The sequence below is a fragment of the Lissotriton helveticus genome, chromosome 3_2 (assembly GCF_964261635.1).
Source record: "Lissotriton helveticus chromosome 3_2, aLisHel1.1, whole genome shotgun sequence".
In the NCBI taxonomy this organism is placed as follows: Eukaryota; Metazoa; Chordata; class Amphibia; order Caudata; family Salamandridae; genus Lissotriton; species Lissotriton helveticus.
In genome coordinates, this window is record NC_136062.1 from 358,909,932 (window position 1) to 358,924,754 (window position 14,823).

Here is a 14,823-nt window from a genome sequence, read left to right on the forward strand (position 1 = left end):
GAGTATCCTTCACCCCCTTCAGTTTGTGTGATTAGCGTCCATGGAGTATCCTTCACCCCCTTCAGTTTGTGTGATTAGCGTCCATGGAGTATCCTTCACCCCCTTCAGTTTGTGTGATTAGCGTCCATGGAGTATCATTCACCCCCACCCAGTTTGGGCCATTAAGGCACATAGAGTATCCTTCACCCCCTTCAGTTTGTGTGATTAGCGTCCATGGAGTATCCTTCACTCCCTCCCAGTTTGGGCAATTAAGGCACATAGAGTATCCATCACCTCCTTCAGTTTGTGTGATTAGCGTCCATGAAGTATCCTTCACCCCCTTCAGTTTGTGTGTTTAGCGTCCATGGAGTAACCTTCACCCCCTTCAGTTCGTGTGATTAGCGTCCGTGAAGTATCCTTCACCCCCTTCAGTTTGTGTGATTAGCGTCCGTGGAGTATCCTTCACCCCCTTCAGTTTGTGTGATTAGCGTCCGTGGAGTATCCTTCACCCCCTCCCAGTTTGGGCCATTAAGGCACATAGAGTATCAGTCACCTCCTTCAGCTTGTGTGATTAGCGTCCATGAAGTATCCTTCACCCCCTTCAGTTTGTGTGATTAGCGTCCGTGGAGTATCCTTCACCCCCTTCAGTTCGTGTGATTAGCGTCCATGAAGTATCCTTCACCCCCTTCAGTTTGTGTGATTATTGTCCGTGGAGTATCCTTCACCCCCTTCAGTTTGAGTGATTAGCGTCCGTGGAGTATCATTCACCCCCTTCAGTTTGTGTGATTAGCGTCCATGGAGTATCCGTCACCCCCTCCCAGTTTGGGCCATTAAGGCACATAGAGTATCCGTCACCCCATTCAGGTTGTGTGATTAGCGTCCATGGAGTATCCTTCACCCCCTTAGGTTTGGGTCATTAAGGTCAATGGAGTATCCTTCACTCCTTCAGTTTGTGTATTTAGCGTCCGTGGAGTATCCTTCACCCCCTTCAGTTTGTGTGATTAGCGTCCATGGAGAATCCTTCACCCCCTCCCAGTTTGGGCCATTAAGGCACATAGAGTATCCGTCACCCCCTTCAGTTTCTATAATTAGCGTATATGGAGTATCCTTCACCTCCTTCAGTTTGGGCCATTAAGGCACATAGAGTATCCTTCACCCCCTTCAGTTTGTGTGATTAGCGTCCATGGAGTATCCTTCACCCCCTCCCAGTTTGGGCCATTAAGGCACATAGAGTATCTGTCACCCCCTTCAGTTTGTGTGATTAGCGTCCATGAAGTATCCTTCACCCCCTTGAGTTTGTGTGATTAGCGTCCGTGGAGTATCCTTCACCCCCTTGAGTTTGTGTGATTAGCGTCCGTGGAGTATCCTTCACCCCCTTCAGTTTGTGCCATTAAGGTCCGTGGAGTATCCTTCACCTCCTTCAGTTTGTGCCATTAAGGTCCGTGGAGTATTCTTCACCCCCTTCAGTTTGTGTGATTAGCGTCCATGGAGTATCCTTCACCCCCTTCAGTTTGTGCCATTAAGTTCCGTGGAGTATCCTTCACCCTCTTCAGTTTGTGTGATTAGCGTCCGTGGAGTATCCTTCACCCCCTTCAGTTTGTGTGATTAGCGTCCATGGAGTATCCTTCACCCCCTTCAGTTTGTGCCATTAAGGTCCGTGGAGTATCCTTCACCCCCTTCAGTTTGTGCCATTAAGGTCCGTGGAGTATCCTTCACCCCCTTCAGTTTGTGTGATTAGCGTCCGTGGAGTATCCTTCACCCCCTCCCAGTTTGGGCCATTAAGGCACATAGAGTATCCTTCACCCCCTTCATGTGTGATTAACGTCCGTGGAGGTTCCTTCACCCCCTTCAGTTTGTGTCATTAAGGTCCATGGATTATCCTTCACCCCCTCCAGTTTGTGCCATTAAGGTCAGTGGAGTGTCCTTTACCCCCTCCAGTTCAGGCCATTAAGGTCAGTGGAGTATCCTTCACCCACTCCAGTTTGGGCCATTAAGGTCTGTGGAGTATCCTTCACCCCCTCCACTTCGGGCCAATAAGGTCTGTGGAGTATCCTTCACCCCCTCCAGTTTGTGCCTTTAAGGTCTGTGGAGTATCCTTCACCCCTCGTTTGTGTCATTAAGTTCCTTGGAGTATTCTTCACCCCCTTCACTTTGTGCCATTAAGGTCAGTAGAGTATCCTTCACCCCTTCCAGTTTGGGCTGTTAAGGTACATAGAATAGTTTGTGCCATTAAGGTCAGTGGAGTATCCTGCATGTACTTCACTCCCTAAAAGTTTGTGTCATTTAGGTCCGAAGAGTGTCATTCACCCCCTCCAGTTTGCCTCATTAATGTCCGTTCAGTATCCTGCAGGTACAACGCCTCCCCCAGTTTGTGTTATTAATGTCTGCTGCGTATACTGCACGTACAACGCCTCCCCCAGTTTGAGTTATTAATGTCTGCTGCGTATACTGCATGTACAACGCCTCCCCCAGTTTGAGTTATTAATGTCTGCTGCGTATACTGCACGTACAACGCCTCCCCCAGTTTGTGTTATTAATGTCCGCTGCGTATACTGCACGCACAACGCCTCCCCCAGTTTGTGTTATTAATGTCCGCTGCGTATACTGCACGTACAACGCCTCCTCCAGTTTGTGTTATTAATGTCCGCTGCGTATCCTGCATGTACAACACCTCCTCCAGTTTGTGTTATTAATGTCTAATGCGTATCATGCACGTACAACGCCTCCCCCAGTTTGCGTCACTAAGGTTGGGTGAGAATTCTTCAAGTCCAACACCTTCTCCAGTTCACAGCATTAAGGTATGCAGAGTTAACATCACATGCATTTTCTAAAAATGCCATCTGTGGCCTATATTTCTCAAAGGGGGTGGTGATGGACAGAGTATCTGAGATAATCAGAACACTCCTACCCAGTCAACAGATCAGGGCTTGATCCATCACCGTTTTATAGCTCACTGCACCATCCCAGTTCAGAACCTGGCTATATGCAAATTAGTCTGTCCCTGGCCCAGTGCATCATGGGAACAGGGCAGACCAAACTACCAAGCCAATTCTTCACTGGAAAGGAAACAAGCTTCCGGGGACCGGTTTCTGGCATTACAGCCGTCTTCGGCCAGCAGTGGCATCATACTTATTAATTGTCTGTATGCAGGATTTTTATTCTAGCCAAAATGCAGTGGAGATCTAAACAGGGTCAAAGCAAGCTAAAGTCATGGAGTTATGGATGGTTAATGCATGCTGATCCAGTGTTCTTTAACCCCTTCCGTCATGCACTACGCCGCTCGTGTGCTAATGACGGCTGGGGGCTGTCATGAACCCTCCCCCTCGTGATTTTGCCGCACAGGCGCAGAATCGCGGCAGCATGCAAGGGGTTAAAGAGATGAATCTTGAATTCGTTCCTAAACAGGAGCAGTGTTGGGGCGTCCCGATGGATACAAGGATGTTGTGCCAGGTCCTGGGTGCATAGAAGGAAATAGAAGCTTCCTTGCTTTTCCTTTTTTGCTTTTCTTAGTCTGTAGTCCAATAAAGTCCTGGCTGTGGTTATGCTGACAACCACCAAAGATGGGGAACTTGTCTACAAGATAAGGGGGAGGGCTTGTTGTTATGCCTTTGTAAAGGATGCAGCTGGTTTTGAAGATGGCAGGTATGGTGTACCAATGGATTTCCACCAGGATGGGGGAGAAGTTACCATATTTCTTCAGGGCCTGAATGAAATATGCTGTGGTATCTTGCCCTTAAGGGGTGCCAGGTGTGGAGTCTGGGAGGCCATGGACACGGGTGTTAGTACCATCTAGATTCAAGGATACGATGGCTTGAACAGCAGTTCTGAAGTCACTTTCTGGAAAAATTGTTTCACGTTCTTTAGAAAAGACACCTAGTATCAGGCTGTTTTTGTGTTTTTTCGGCAATATGTTTCGTGAGGGTGACAATGGGGCCCTGGTTGAATCCAATTGACTTGGCACTCAATGAAAGTCGGGGTTTGAAGACTTTGAGGTTCATGTGATTGAGACAGCTTTGTACTGTTTCTTGTTTGTTGTTCTTGGCAAATGGCAGGTATTCTCTCATGGTTGGGTTGAGTGAGGAAAAACAGCCCAAATTACAACCGATGCCCGGCTGCTGGCACAAGACGCCTCTTAGTTCCCATTTTGAACAATTACCAAATAAAGAGACGGGCGCTGGAAGCGGGAATGCACGAACAGATTTTTATTTCTCATGAGGAGAGCCTGTCATTTCGGACACGCGCACAATGTCTTCAAGAGGTGCTCTAACCGCATCTCTGAGGCCTGGCCTCTTATACACAGGTTTATGGCTTTATTACATTTGTGACATCCGTGGTATTGCTTTGAAGTACCGAAAAGGCATCTTTGGAATCCCCGGTTCAGGCCGGTTCCCACACATATCTACAGTAGGAGTCCCCACCCCAATCTCAGCATGATGGCTATCGCGCAGCTGGACATTCCGCTGGGAACAGAAATGCGGGCAACCGGTCGGATCCAGGGGTGTGAGGGCATTGATTAATCCCCGCTCCTTTGATGTGAGGCGAGGTCCTACTGTAGGGGCAATAAACTGCATCTGTTGGGCTAGGTGATGGCCTGGGATCAGGCCGGGCAATCGGGCAAGGAGGAAGAGGTTATCAAAGGGCCTGTTTTATGAATGAGATGAAAGAGTGTGGGGGTTCAGCACGGGATGTGGCTCGGAGACAGGGTCGCGTTAGAGGTGCGTTTATGGCCCAAGCAGGAGAGCCCTGGGGCTGTTGGGGCGCGGGGGAATGCTTGCGAGGCTGGGGAGTGAGGGGGAGAGAGACGCGCAGGCTATGGGCAGTGGGCAGAGAGGTCATGACACACAAAATGGCTGCCACCTACGTTCGTGATGGGGCCTAAAAAGGGACAAGATGGCGTGGCCACTGCTTCGTGATTTTCGCTTTACTTTCAACAGTGGCTGTGGTGAACACAAATGAACGCCGCTTATGTACATATACATTGTCATTTTCCACAGTCGCCGCTTTTTAACATAAGTTAGTTCATTTCCGTGTTTATCATAACTGACGGGGTGTACATATAGCCATGTGTGGTCAATGAAATAGCGTTTGTCAATACTGGCGGATTGCATATGACCATGTGCAGTCGATACGATAGACGAGGTGCAATACATATGACTTTACATTTGTTGTGATATATATACGAGTCTAGAGATCGGTATGCTACTCAGTCGGAGTCAATCAAGGAAATGTTCCGACACATTATGGAACCATGTTCTGACTCTCTCTCCGGCGGTATCAATGTACAGTTAAAAGTGACCGATGAAACATTTTGAAAGCAATACAAAGTGGTTGAGGGAGGAATTCAGTTCAATACAAGCAATTAGTCAGGGGGGGGGTAGAAAGTTCAGAAAAAAGGGGGGGTCTTCGCCACAGTGTCTTTTTAGCAGCGAGCCATCACTGGTAGGCTCTAGTAGTTCGTTTTCTTCCGTTGGCGCTGTTGAGCACCGGCGGTGGAGCTATAGGTCCAGCTCGGATCCATCCTTACACGTCGCAGGGTGCGATCTGTCCTCTGCTGTTAGACCACAGTCCTGTTTCCTAACTAATCCTTTTAAGGGTGCCTCATGCTGGGCACCTGCATTTCTTTCTCCTTCCGTGGCAAACCCTATTCTACCTAAATGCTGTTCTTCTTCTCGGAGTCAAAATCCATGTGAAAAAAAAAAAAGGGGGGTGGGTTGTCGGATAATTGAGGGAAGAGAGGGCGGAGTGGGATTAGATCTTTGAGACAAACCAAGGGAGCAAAGGATAACGAGCAGGCAGGCCCATCGATCGGGCTCAAAGGGGCGGGGACTTCTGGCACGCTTGGGTCAGCAAGCAGAGGGCTTCAAGGCAGCCCTCCATCCTTTCATTTTCCGTGTTTGAGAGTGGTGCCTCGTCCCGCGTCTCGTTGCTCTGCGGCTCCACCTTTGGTCGAGGTCACATGTGCTTCATGATCTGCGGCCAGGCTGTGCGTCACGTCCGGCCCCTCTCCTCCGGTGATTGTGTATCTTTGAATGGGTACAAAACAAGCTTTAGAGAACTGGCAGGAGAAGACATTTATACATTTCAATTCCGCCCCCAATCTTAAGTAGTTAGGGATACGTTCATCGGTCACGGTCAGAAGTTATCACTATGGAGTATGTATGCGGGCATTTCTACTGAGTTTGTACTAAGTCTATTTGGCGTTCATTCATGACGTATGTGGAGAGAAGTCAGACTCCTATCAACTGCGTATTCCATCAAACTCGAAATCGGATCCTTCAGTAGAGACTCGTCTTTTTAACCCAAGCCCTGGCAGTCTTCTATCATCATGAGAGAGGGACAGAGGCTAAACATTCTTTTCTCGGGGAGCAACGGTTAATCAGGGTCATCAGTTATACTTCGGGATATGGAGCTGGGGTCAATCGGGAGAAACGAGGACGTTTTGGACATCCGTACTTGGGTGCAGAGAGGTGGAGCAATCTGGGCATTGGGGATTGTGTTTCTAATGAACTGAGAACAGAAGGCCACTGACATATAGTCCCCCTATAAAAAAAAAAGGCCAGATTAGGGGACATCAGTCGTCTTACCTGTCCTTTCCTTCTTAGCCAATTCAAGTTCCATCATTTTACAGAAAGGAGAGGCAGTAACATGGCAAATTACAATTGTTTTAGTTTCTGTCAATTTTGCCGAACACCTTTGTGTTAAAAAACCAATTAGGCTTGTGCCGGCGGGGCACAACGTTACCACACAAAGGAAGAGGGAACAGGGGGACCCTCAGAGAGAGAGAGAGTCGTCCGCATTTTAAACGAACTATTCGGTACACGTACGACATGGAGAGAGAGAGAGAGAGAGAGAAACGTGTACAATAATAGGCCATTTAGTGCGCACACAACACAGAACAGCAGGGGTCAAGTTATATAAAAACACAGGCTGAGGGACGACGTAGATCCATACATTACGTACACATGAATTCAGGCGGGGGGGGAAATAGTACATGTATTATATACAAAAATCCAAGACAAAACATAGAACAGTACTTGGCCAAAAAGATTTCTTCCTGCATGCTGCGCATCCTTAGTATCCTACTTAATTCATCTGGCTGCCTTTGCTGGTGGCCTCGGTTGCAAATACTTACACCCTTGTCAATTGTTCGGGAACTAACCTGGTCGGGCTAATACTCACGGTGGGATCTTCAAATCATTTTTAGCGAATGGTATCCAGGCTGAGGCAACGGAGGGTGTCAGTCGGGAGAACAATGGGGCAGCTTTGAGTTTCATGTCTATGAGGGTGCAAGAAGGAGGCGGTAAATCTTAAACATTGACAATATTCCTAGTCTTCCAGGAGGAGGGTACTTGGGTAAACCTCACCCCGGAATATTCCTGAACCTTTCCCTATTTAGTTACCGTATGAATTTACTCATGGGTGCACGTCATTCTTGGTTGCATTATTTGGGGTGCCGGTTGGAGTCATATTTTGTCATACTGCAATAACCCGCCAAGTTTCTGCTTCAGGCCACCCTCCCAGTCGCTGGGTTCAGAGAGAGAGAGTAGTTTCTAAGTAAGGGAGTGCTATATCTTTGTTTGTTCGTCGTGTGTAGGCACCATGTTCAGACCCCTTTTCCCCATTCCATCGGCCGTTCGATCATCACTTAAGTCATACATAAAACATTTCTCTCATTAATCCATACGTGTGCAACGTGTATTCAGTCGAGCTATACATATCAGGGCATACACGCGTGCATTCATATCACACAAATTCGTCACGTTCTCAGGGGCAGTCCCCATAGATAATATACATTTTTTCCGCGCGGAACCATGGCGTGTTGCTTAGGTCTTCTCCATACTTTAGTCGACGTTACGATGTGACCTGCAAAAAGAAGGGAAAAAGAAGGGGCGGGGGCAGCGTTTTAAAACACATCTGCGCGCATAAACCCGAAAATGCTTTTACTTACCACATACTTGACCTATCTCCGCGGGATGCAGTCCCTTTCATCTCAGCGTTTAAGCCCAGAGGGACCGGTAGTGCGGGAGAGATAATCATGGATGGACTGTGTATTGCATAGATCGCCCAAGTGTGGTATTACGGATCGTGTGTAGGGAAGGGTCAAAACAAAGGGCAGTCAGTGTAAAGTGGGGGGTGAACTCGTGCTCTCCTTCGAAGAGGAGGGATGGTCTACAGTGGTACAGGGTCGTGTTTGTTCATCAGGCACGGAAACTAGAGGGGCTAGGTGGCATTCCTTCGGAGTGGCTTAGGGGCATCTGAAACAACTTCCCTTATACATGTGGCATATAAAGTAAAGGCTAAATACCGGGACCTTTATCGATTGCTTTACGTTGCACAAAAATAAAAAATAAAAAACACACACAACAAACCTGGACCATTCACATTTGCAATATTTCTGTGTACTTTGCTTTTTAACCTTTAAGTAATCGAGTTGCTTCATTTCACCTGTATTTTACTTATATCGGAGACAGTGGCCATTTATTCGAAACTTACCAATCTAAGCGCTACAACTATGTTTGCTTCTGAAAAAAAAAAAACCTTTATTTAAAAATGTTGGCGCACAAATACGGGCCTACAACAACGTGGGCCGGCCACGGAGCAGACTGGAACTGTACATGAGGGGATATTTATTTGAGGAAAACGTAACGGAGTCGGTGGTCGTTGATTTCATAAAGGTGCGACAAGTGCAATAAAATCATATCGAAAATTCATTGTGGGCAAGTACCATAAGTGTCGAAAATTCGAACTTTCAATAATACGGTAATCAATGACGCGTCAGAACTTAATATCAATTAATTGTCCGAATGTTCAATCAGTACCCATCCCCTCCCGCCATGCGCTTCAAAAACTGCATACATATCTCATGGTATCAAGGCTGAGCAACCGGAACACAACAGGGAGTTGTGAGTTTCATTTGTACCGGCGCCATTTTGGGTGAGGTCAGGCAGGTCCAAGTATAGTCAAAATGTCTCCACCAACTCGTGGTTGGACCAGAGCCTCTTTCGGCAGTCGAAAAGTTTAGTTAAAGGGCAACAGAAGGGGCCGTCAATATGAACCATCAGTCAAAGGGGGGAGGGAGGCAACAATCTTTCCTACCGGGTCATACTGGTGTTCCACCGGAACTGTTCAAATTGGTAGTCTGCAGGATTTTGGTCATTCAAACTGAGGCTGGCGCCAGCATGAGAGCGCCAACGTCTCGTGGCTACGTCTTGGTCGTTCCGCGGGCAATCATGGCAGTCCTTCCCCATCGGGGGGGCCCGCGGGGGTCGGGGGCCCCTGCAGTTCTCATAGAATCTTCAAAGCTGAGGAGAACGCTTCTGGACGTGGGACTCATTTTCTAGGCTGACAAGCGACCAGGCCATCTTTGCACGTCAGGCCCAATCCTGCAGAGTCGGCCGCCATTTTATGAGTTCCGCGGCAACCGGCAGTCGCTGGATCGCAAGAGCAGACGAACTCCAGCCTGTCGGGCGTGGCGTTGCACCGCAAGAGGGGTGGGCGCAACTCATCTTGGTGAGTGAGGTGCAGGGGTGCAGCGTTGTGTCCCAAGAGTGGGAGGAACTCAGCCGGTTCGGGCGTAGCGCCGTTGTATCGCAACAGTGGACGAGACCCCGCTGGGTGAGTGGAGCGTTGCTGCACCGCAAGAGTGGACGAACCCTTGTCGGGTGAGTGGAGCGTTGGGGGTGCAGCTGAGGGGCCTCCACCTGGGGAGTTGGGAGAGGCTCGTCCGCGCCGCCTCTCCCTCCCAGTGCACCCCACGCCGTCTCCTGGCGCTGACATTCGTGATGGCCGGACCAGGCGATGAGAGGGGAGGGGGGGGTCGGAGGCATAAGCAAGACATCCCCCCCCCCCGTGGCCTGCAAGGTGCCAGAAGAAGAGGATGGGAGGACCAGTACATTCCGGGCCATCCACCCCACGACCTCTCCGGCCGATGGCGGCCAGCCGGGCCCCGCCCTGCGCGTGTCGAGGCCTCGTCTTCCGGATGGGCGTAACCGTGGACCTGTTGCACTTCGGGAGCTTCCGGAATGGGGGTAGGTATCTGCTGACTTGTATCTATCTTATGTTACCGTTATTGGGCGTGGCGGGCGGTGGGACAGACATGTTTGGAGCAGTGAGGGGCGGCGGAGCCTAGCTACCTCGTGGCTGCCGTGATGTCAAGCTTGGCTTCTCTCACCACTTTCATGTTTCTTATTGCGGGTTATTTCTAACGTTTCTTATTTCTAGCGAAGTCCAAAAAAACTCATCAGTGGCCTACTGATTTTGCTCCATTTCTTTTTCCTTCCTTTTCTAGTGTGTTTCGTGCTAAAGTTTCTGTTAACAGGATACAGTTATTACTTCGTATTTTACATATGTCCTTTTTATTAGGGGCGCCCTCCGGTTGAGCCAGATGATCTGCCTCTAATAAATGGTCCGGGTGGAACTAGTTTACCAATCAGTGGGGAGTAGATAGGCATGACAGATTACAACGGGGGACAAAGGTCCGCATTACCTACCCTTCACTACTTGCAAAGACTAGACAGAATATTTCTATTCCACGTTATTTGCAAACAGAGAATACCTCAAAAGAACTATTCCTTGAACAGTAAATGTCCAGACAATCAATCAATCAGTGGGGAGAAAAACAGGCATGACGGATTACAACGGGGGACAAAAGTCCGCATTACCTATCCTTCGCTATCTGCAAAGGGAGACAGAATATTCCTATTCTTCTCTGTTTGTAGACAGGGAATATCTCAAAAGAGCGATAATCGATAAAAATCGATAACAAACAATCAGTGGGGAGAAAGATAGGCATGACGGATTACAACGGGGGACAAAAGTCTGCATTACCTACCCATCACTATCTGCAAAGGGAGACAGAATATTCCTATTCTTCCCCGTTTGTAGACAGCGAATGTCTCAAAGAGCAACAGAGCAACCAATCAATCAGTGGGGAGAAAAATAGGCATGACGGATTACAACGGGGGACAAAAGTCCGCATTACCTATCCTTCACTATTTGCAAAGAGAGACGAACTTTCCTATTCGTCGCTGTTTGCAAACAGAGAATGTCTCAAAGAGAACCAATACTTCAAGTAGCAACCAAGGCTAAATGAACCAATCAATGAGCAATACCAGTATTTAAATACCGATTCCAATATAAACAATCATTTAATCAATCAATCAGATGGATAAAGCCATCCTATCAATCAGACGTAAAGACGTCCTACTTAACCTTACCCGGACCGGACCGTGTGGACAGTTCTTCGCCTTCCCTTTCCAGCGCCCGATCGTTCTCTTACTCCATGTTTTTACCGCAGCATTCCTGTGGGATCCCAGTCAGGACAGTAGGTCGCTTGAGAGAGGTCCGTTCGGAATCGGTGAAGTTCATTCAATCGGCAGCCGGACGAGGGCCCTCTCAAGGCAGGTATACTCCAATCATTCAGATGTTCACCCCATCGTCTGGACCTCTCTTACCGGACCTTATGTCGCTGATGGGCCCCGCGTTGGGACGCCAATTGAGGAAAAACAGCCCAAATTACAACCGATGCCCAGGCTGCTTGCACAAGACGCCTCTTAGTTCCCATTTTGAACAATTACCAAATAAAGAGACGGGCGCTGGAAGCGGGAATGCACGAACAGATTTTTATTTCTCATGAGGAGAGCCTGTCATTTCGGACACGCGCACAATGTCTTCAAGAGGTGCTCTAACCGCATCTCTGAGGCCTGGCCTCTTATACACAGGTTTATGGCTTTATTACATTTGTGACATCCGTGGTATTGCTTTGAAGTACGGAAAAGGCATCTTTGGAATCCCCGGTTCAGGCCCGTTCCCACACATATCTACAGTAGGAGTCCCCACCCCAATCTCAGCATGATGGCTATCGCGCAGCTGGACATTCCGCTGGGAACAGAAATGCGGGCGACCGGTCGGATCCAGGGGTGTGAGGGCATTGATTAATCCCCGCTCCTTTGATGTGAGGCGAGGTCCTACTGTAGGGGCAATAAACTGCATCTGTTGGGCTAGGTGATGGCCTGGGATCAGGCCGGGCAATCGGGCAAGGAGGAAGAGGTTATCAAAGGGCCTGTTTTATGAATGAGATGAAAGAGTGTGGGGGTTCAGCACGGGATGTGGCTCGGAGACAGGGTCGCGTTAGAGGTGCGTTTATGGCCCAAGCAGGAGAGCCCGGGGGCTGTTGGGGCGCGGGGGAATGCTTGCGAGGCTGGGGAGTGAGGGGGAGAGAGACGCGCAGGCTATGGGCAGTGGGCAGAGAGGTCATGACACACAAAATGGCTGCCACCTACGTTCGTGATGGGGCCTAAAAAGGGACAAGATGGCGTGGCCACTGCTTCGTGATTTTCGCTTTACTTTCAACAGTGGCTGTGGTGAACACAAATGAACGCCGCTTATGTACATATACATTGTCATTTTCCACATGAGCTTCAGGTAGGTGCTGGACCTCCAGGTCAGGATGATGGGCAGGCAGTATTTGAGACGTTGGATGTCTGAAGCAGAGTGGACTTTCAAGTAGAGTTGTGTATCCTCAGTATATTCGTGAATCTTGATGCTGTTATCTGTGAGTAGAGCAACAAGCAGCTCCATGTATGGGTTGAAGATGCAGGGGACAGTATGGAACACTGGGCGTTTCCACCAGTGGCAGGGAAATTTCGGGAACCGAGCGGCCCATGTGAATAAACTGGTGTTGGTTGGTAAGGTAGGAGCAGAGACAGTGAAGGACATTGCAGGTGAACCCCATTCATGACTCAGAGATAATTGACTATGTCGAAGGCAGGTGATCGGTCCAGCAATATCAGGAGACAGAGGGAATCCAGGAGGGCATTGCTTATGATGTACAAGGTAGCGGTCTCCAGTGCTTAACTTGAGCCAGTGGTTGCCGATGGGGTACACCAGTACCTTTTTTTTAGGGTTGGCACTTATTTTTCTGGATCAGGCATTTACTGCCAGCAAAAGAGGGGCTAACAGCTTCCTGCTTTCGCTCTTAGTGATGTTTTTCTCTTCCTACCAGTTTGCCTCTTACTCCCTCTTTTGCTGGCAGTAAATGCCTGATGCAGAGAAATAAGTGTCACCCCCAAAAGAAAGTACTGGTGCACCCCAAGGGCGAAAGCAGGAAGCTGCAAGAGTGATCTGAATGGACAGGGAGAGGCTGTAAATGGATTAAACAGGACTGAGGTGGCTTTAGGATTATGCAGCCTCGGGATTCTGTACTTGCACCTCAAACGCGTCTTTCAGAGGAGAGCTTTGAGCAATGGCACTTTATTGTTTACAAATTAAGCACTGGCGGTCTCCATTCTTCAGCATGACCTGAAGTTGTGCGTAAGATGGTTAGCATTGATGTGAACCTGGGAGGTAAACATTGACTGATTTTTCAATAATTTTGTCAATTAACAGTAGGGGGGTAAAGGGCCGGCAGTTGGTGAGGTCATAAGGGTCGAGTGTAGGTTTATTTAGGAGTGGGGGGATCTGGCCTGTCTTGAGATCTTCTGCTGCTCGTCCCCTTCCTCCCACTGTGTAGTGACATATAGAACATGCATCAAGGAATGTTGTTTTTTTCTTACCCTAAATTTAGGCGATGCACAGTTTTATCTCAGTCTGCGTAGTAGTCCTCACACGGCTTGTTTCACATAAAGTAGAAAGTTTGTCTCACACTAAAAGGAACTCTGTTCCGGCGCTTCCTTATTCAGTTTAAACTGATGGACTCACATTGAAGATTGCTTCCATGCAGACCTTTTCTGGAGCCTCTGGAAAATGACATTTTGTTTTTTAAGAGCTCCTGCGTCCCTATCAACAAGGACATTTGCAAGGCCCTTAGTTAAAATCTTGAGTGTTGCAGCTGTGGTTTAAGGCAGAAGCCTACAGTGGGGGTATTGCTGATGAAGCAGACAATTCATTGGCTCTGAAGGTCAAAAAAAGTAACTATCCACCTGAGCTAGATTCTCTTAGTGGAAGCTCAGGTAGATGATTATCTGTATAAAGAGTTTATTTTAGCTAGTTAAAATAAAAGGCCAGTTGATGATATCTGCAAAAAACCTTTGCCACATTGTTATTGGCTAAATGTTTAGCTACGACTGGAGGAAGAAGGTGTCTTAAGCCGCCTGCTGCTTATACCATGCCATGCCCAGGAAACTGCTTACAGGGATGCTTGAAGCACAGGGCACCTCGAAAACAAGAATCTTCCACCCATCTACTGCTCGAAGCAGCCTTTATTTACAGGACTTCGAGGACAGCAGAAAATCTAGATGATTTTACATATATATATATATTTTTTTGCAGAGTTTTATATAGCGCGAACTTGACACAAAGGTATCAGGTATCAGAGCGCTTTACATAGCTCCAATTGTGTTACATGAGGACACAGTCATTTTTGTTAGGCACGGGGAGATTAAGTGATTTGCCCAGAATCTCAGGATGTTCAGTGTCATTGCCGAGACTCGAACCCGGTTCCCCAGATTCGAGGTCGACTGCCCTAGCCGTTAGGCCAACTCCTCTCCCCATACATATTTCAAACATATCTCGGAAATCACCAATTTTAACCAATAACCTACCCTCATACTCCCACAGTCTGAAGATCGTGCCTGGAGCTGCTACTCCCACCTGCCTCGTTTCAAGCGCCTGCGGCTGAAGCAGAGACGTCTGTAGGCATGGCAAAAGTGGGCTCTGACCCAGGGCTTCAGCCTTTCGGGGGGGGGGGGCGTACTGATATAGATAGGTCTGTTCTGCAGAGACTTGCCCTTATGACCTTGACTATTTCTTAAACATATTGTTTCAAATACTATTTTCCTTTAATTTATTTGTAATGTACGTGATGTGTGAGAGTCCAGTACAGACATTTTGTAGAGAATTGTTGTG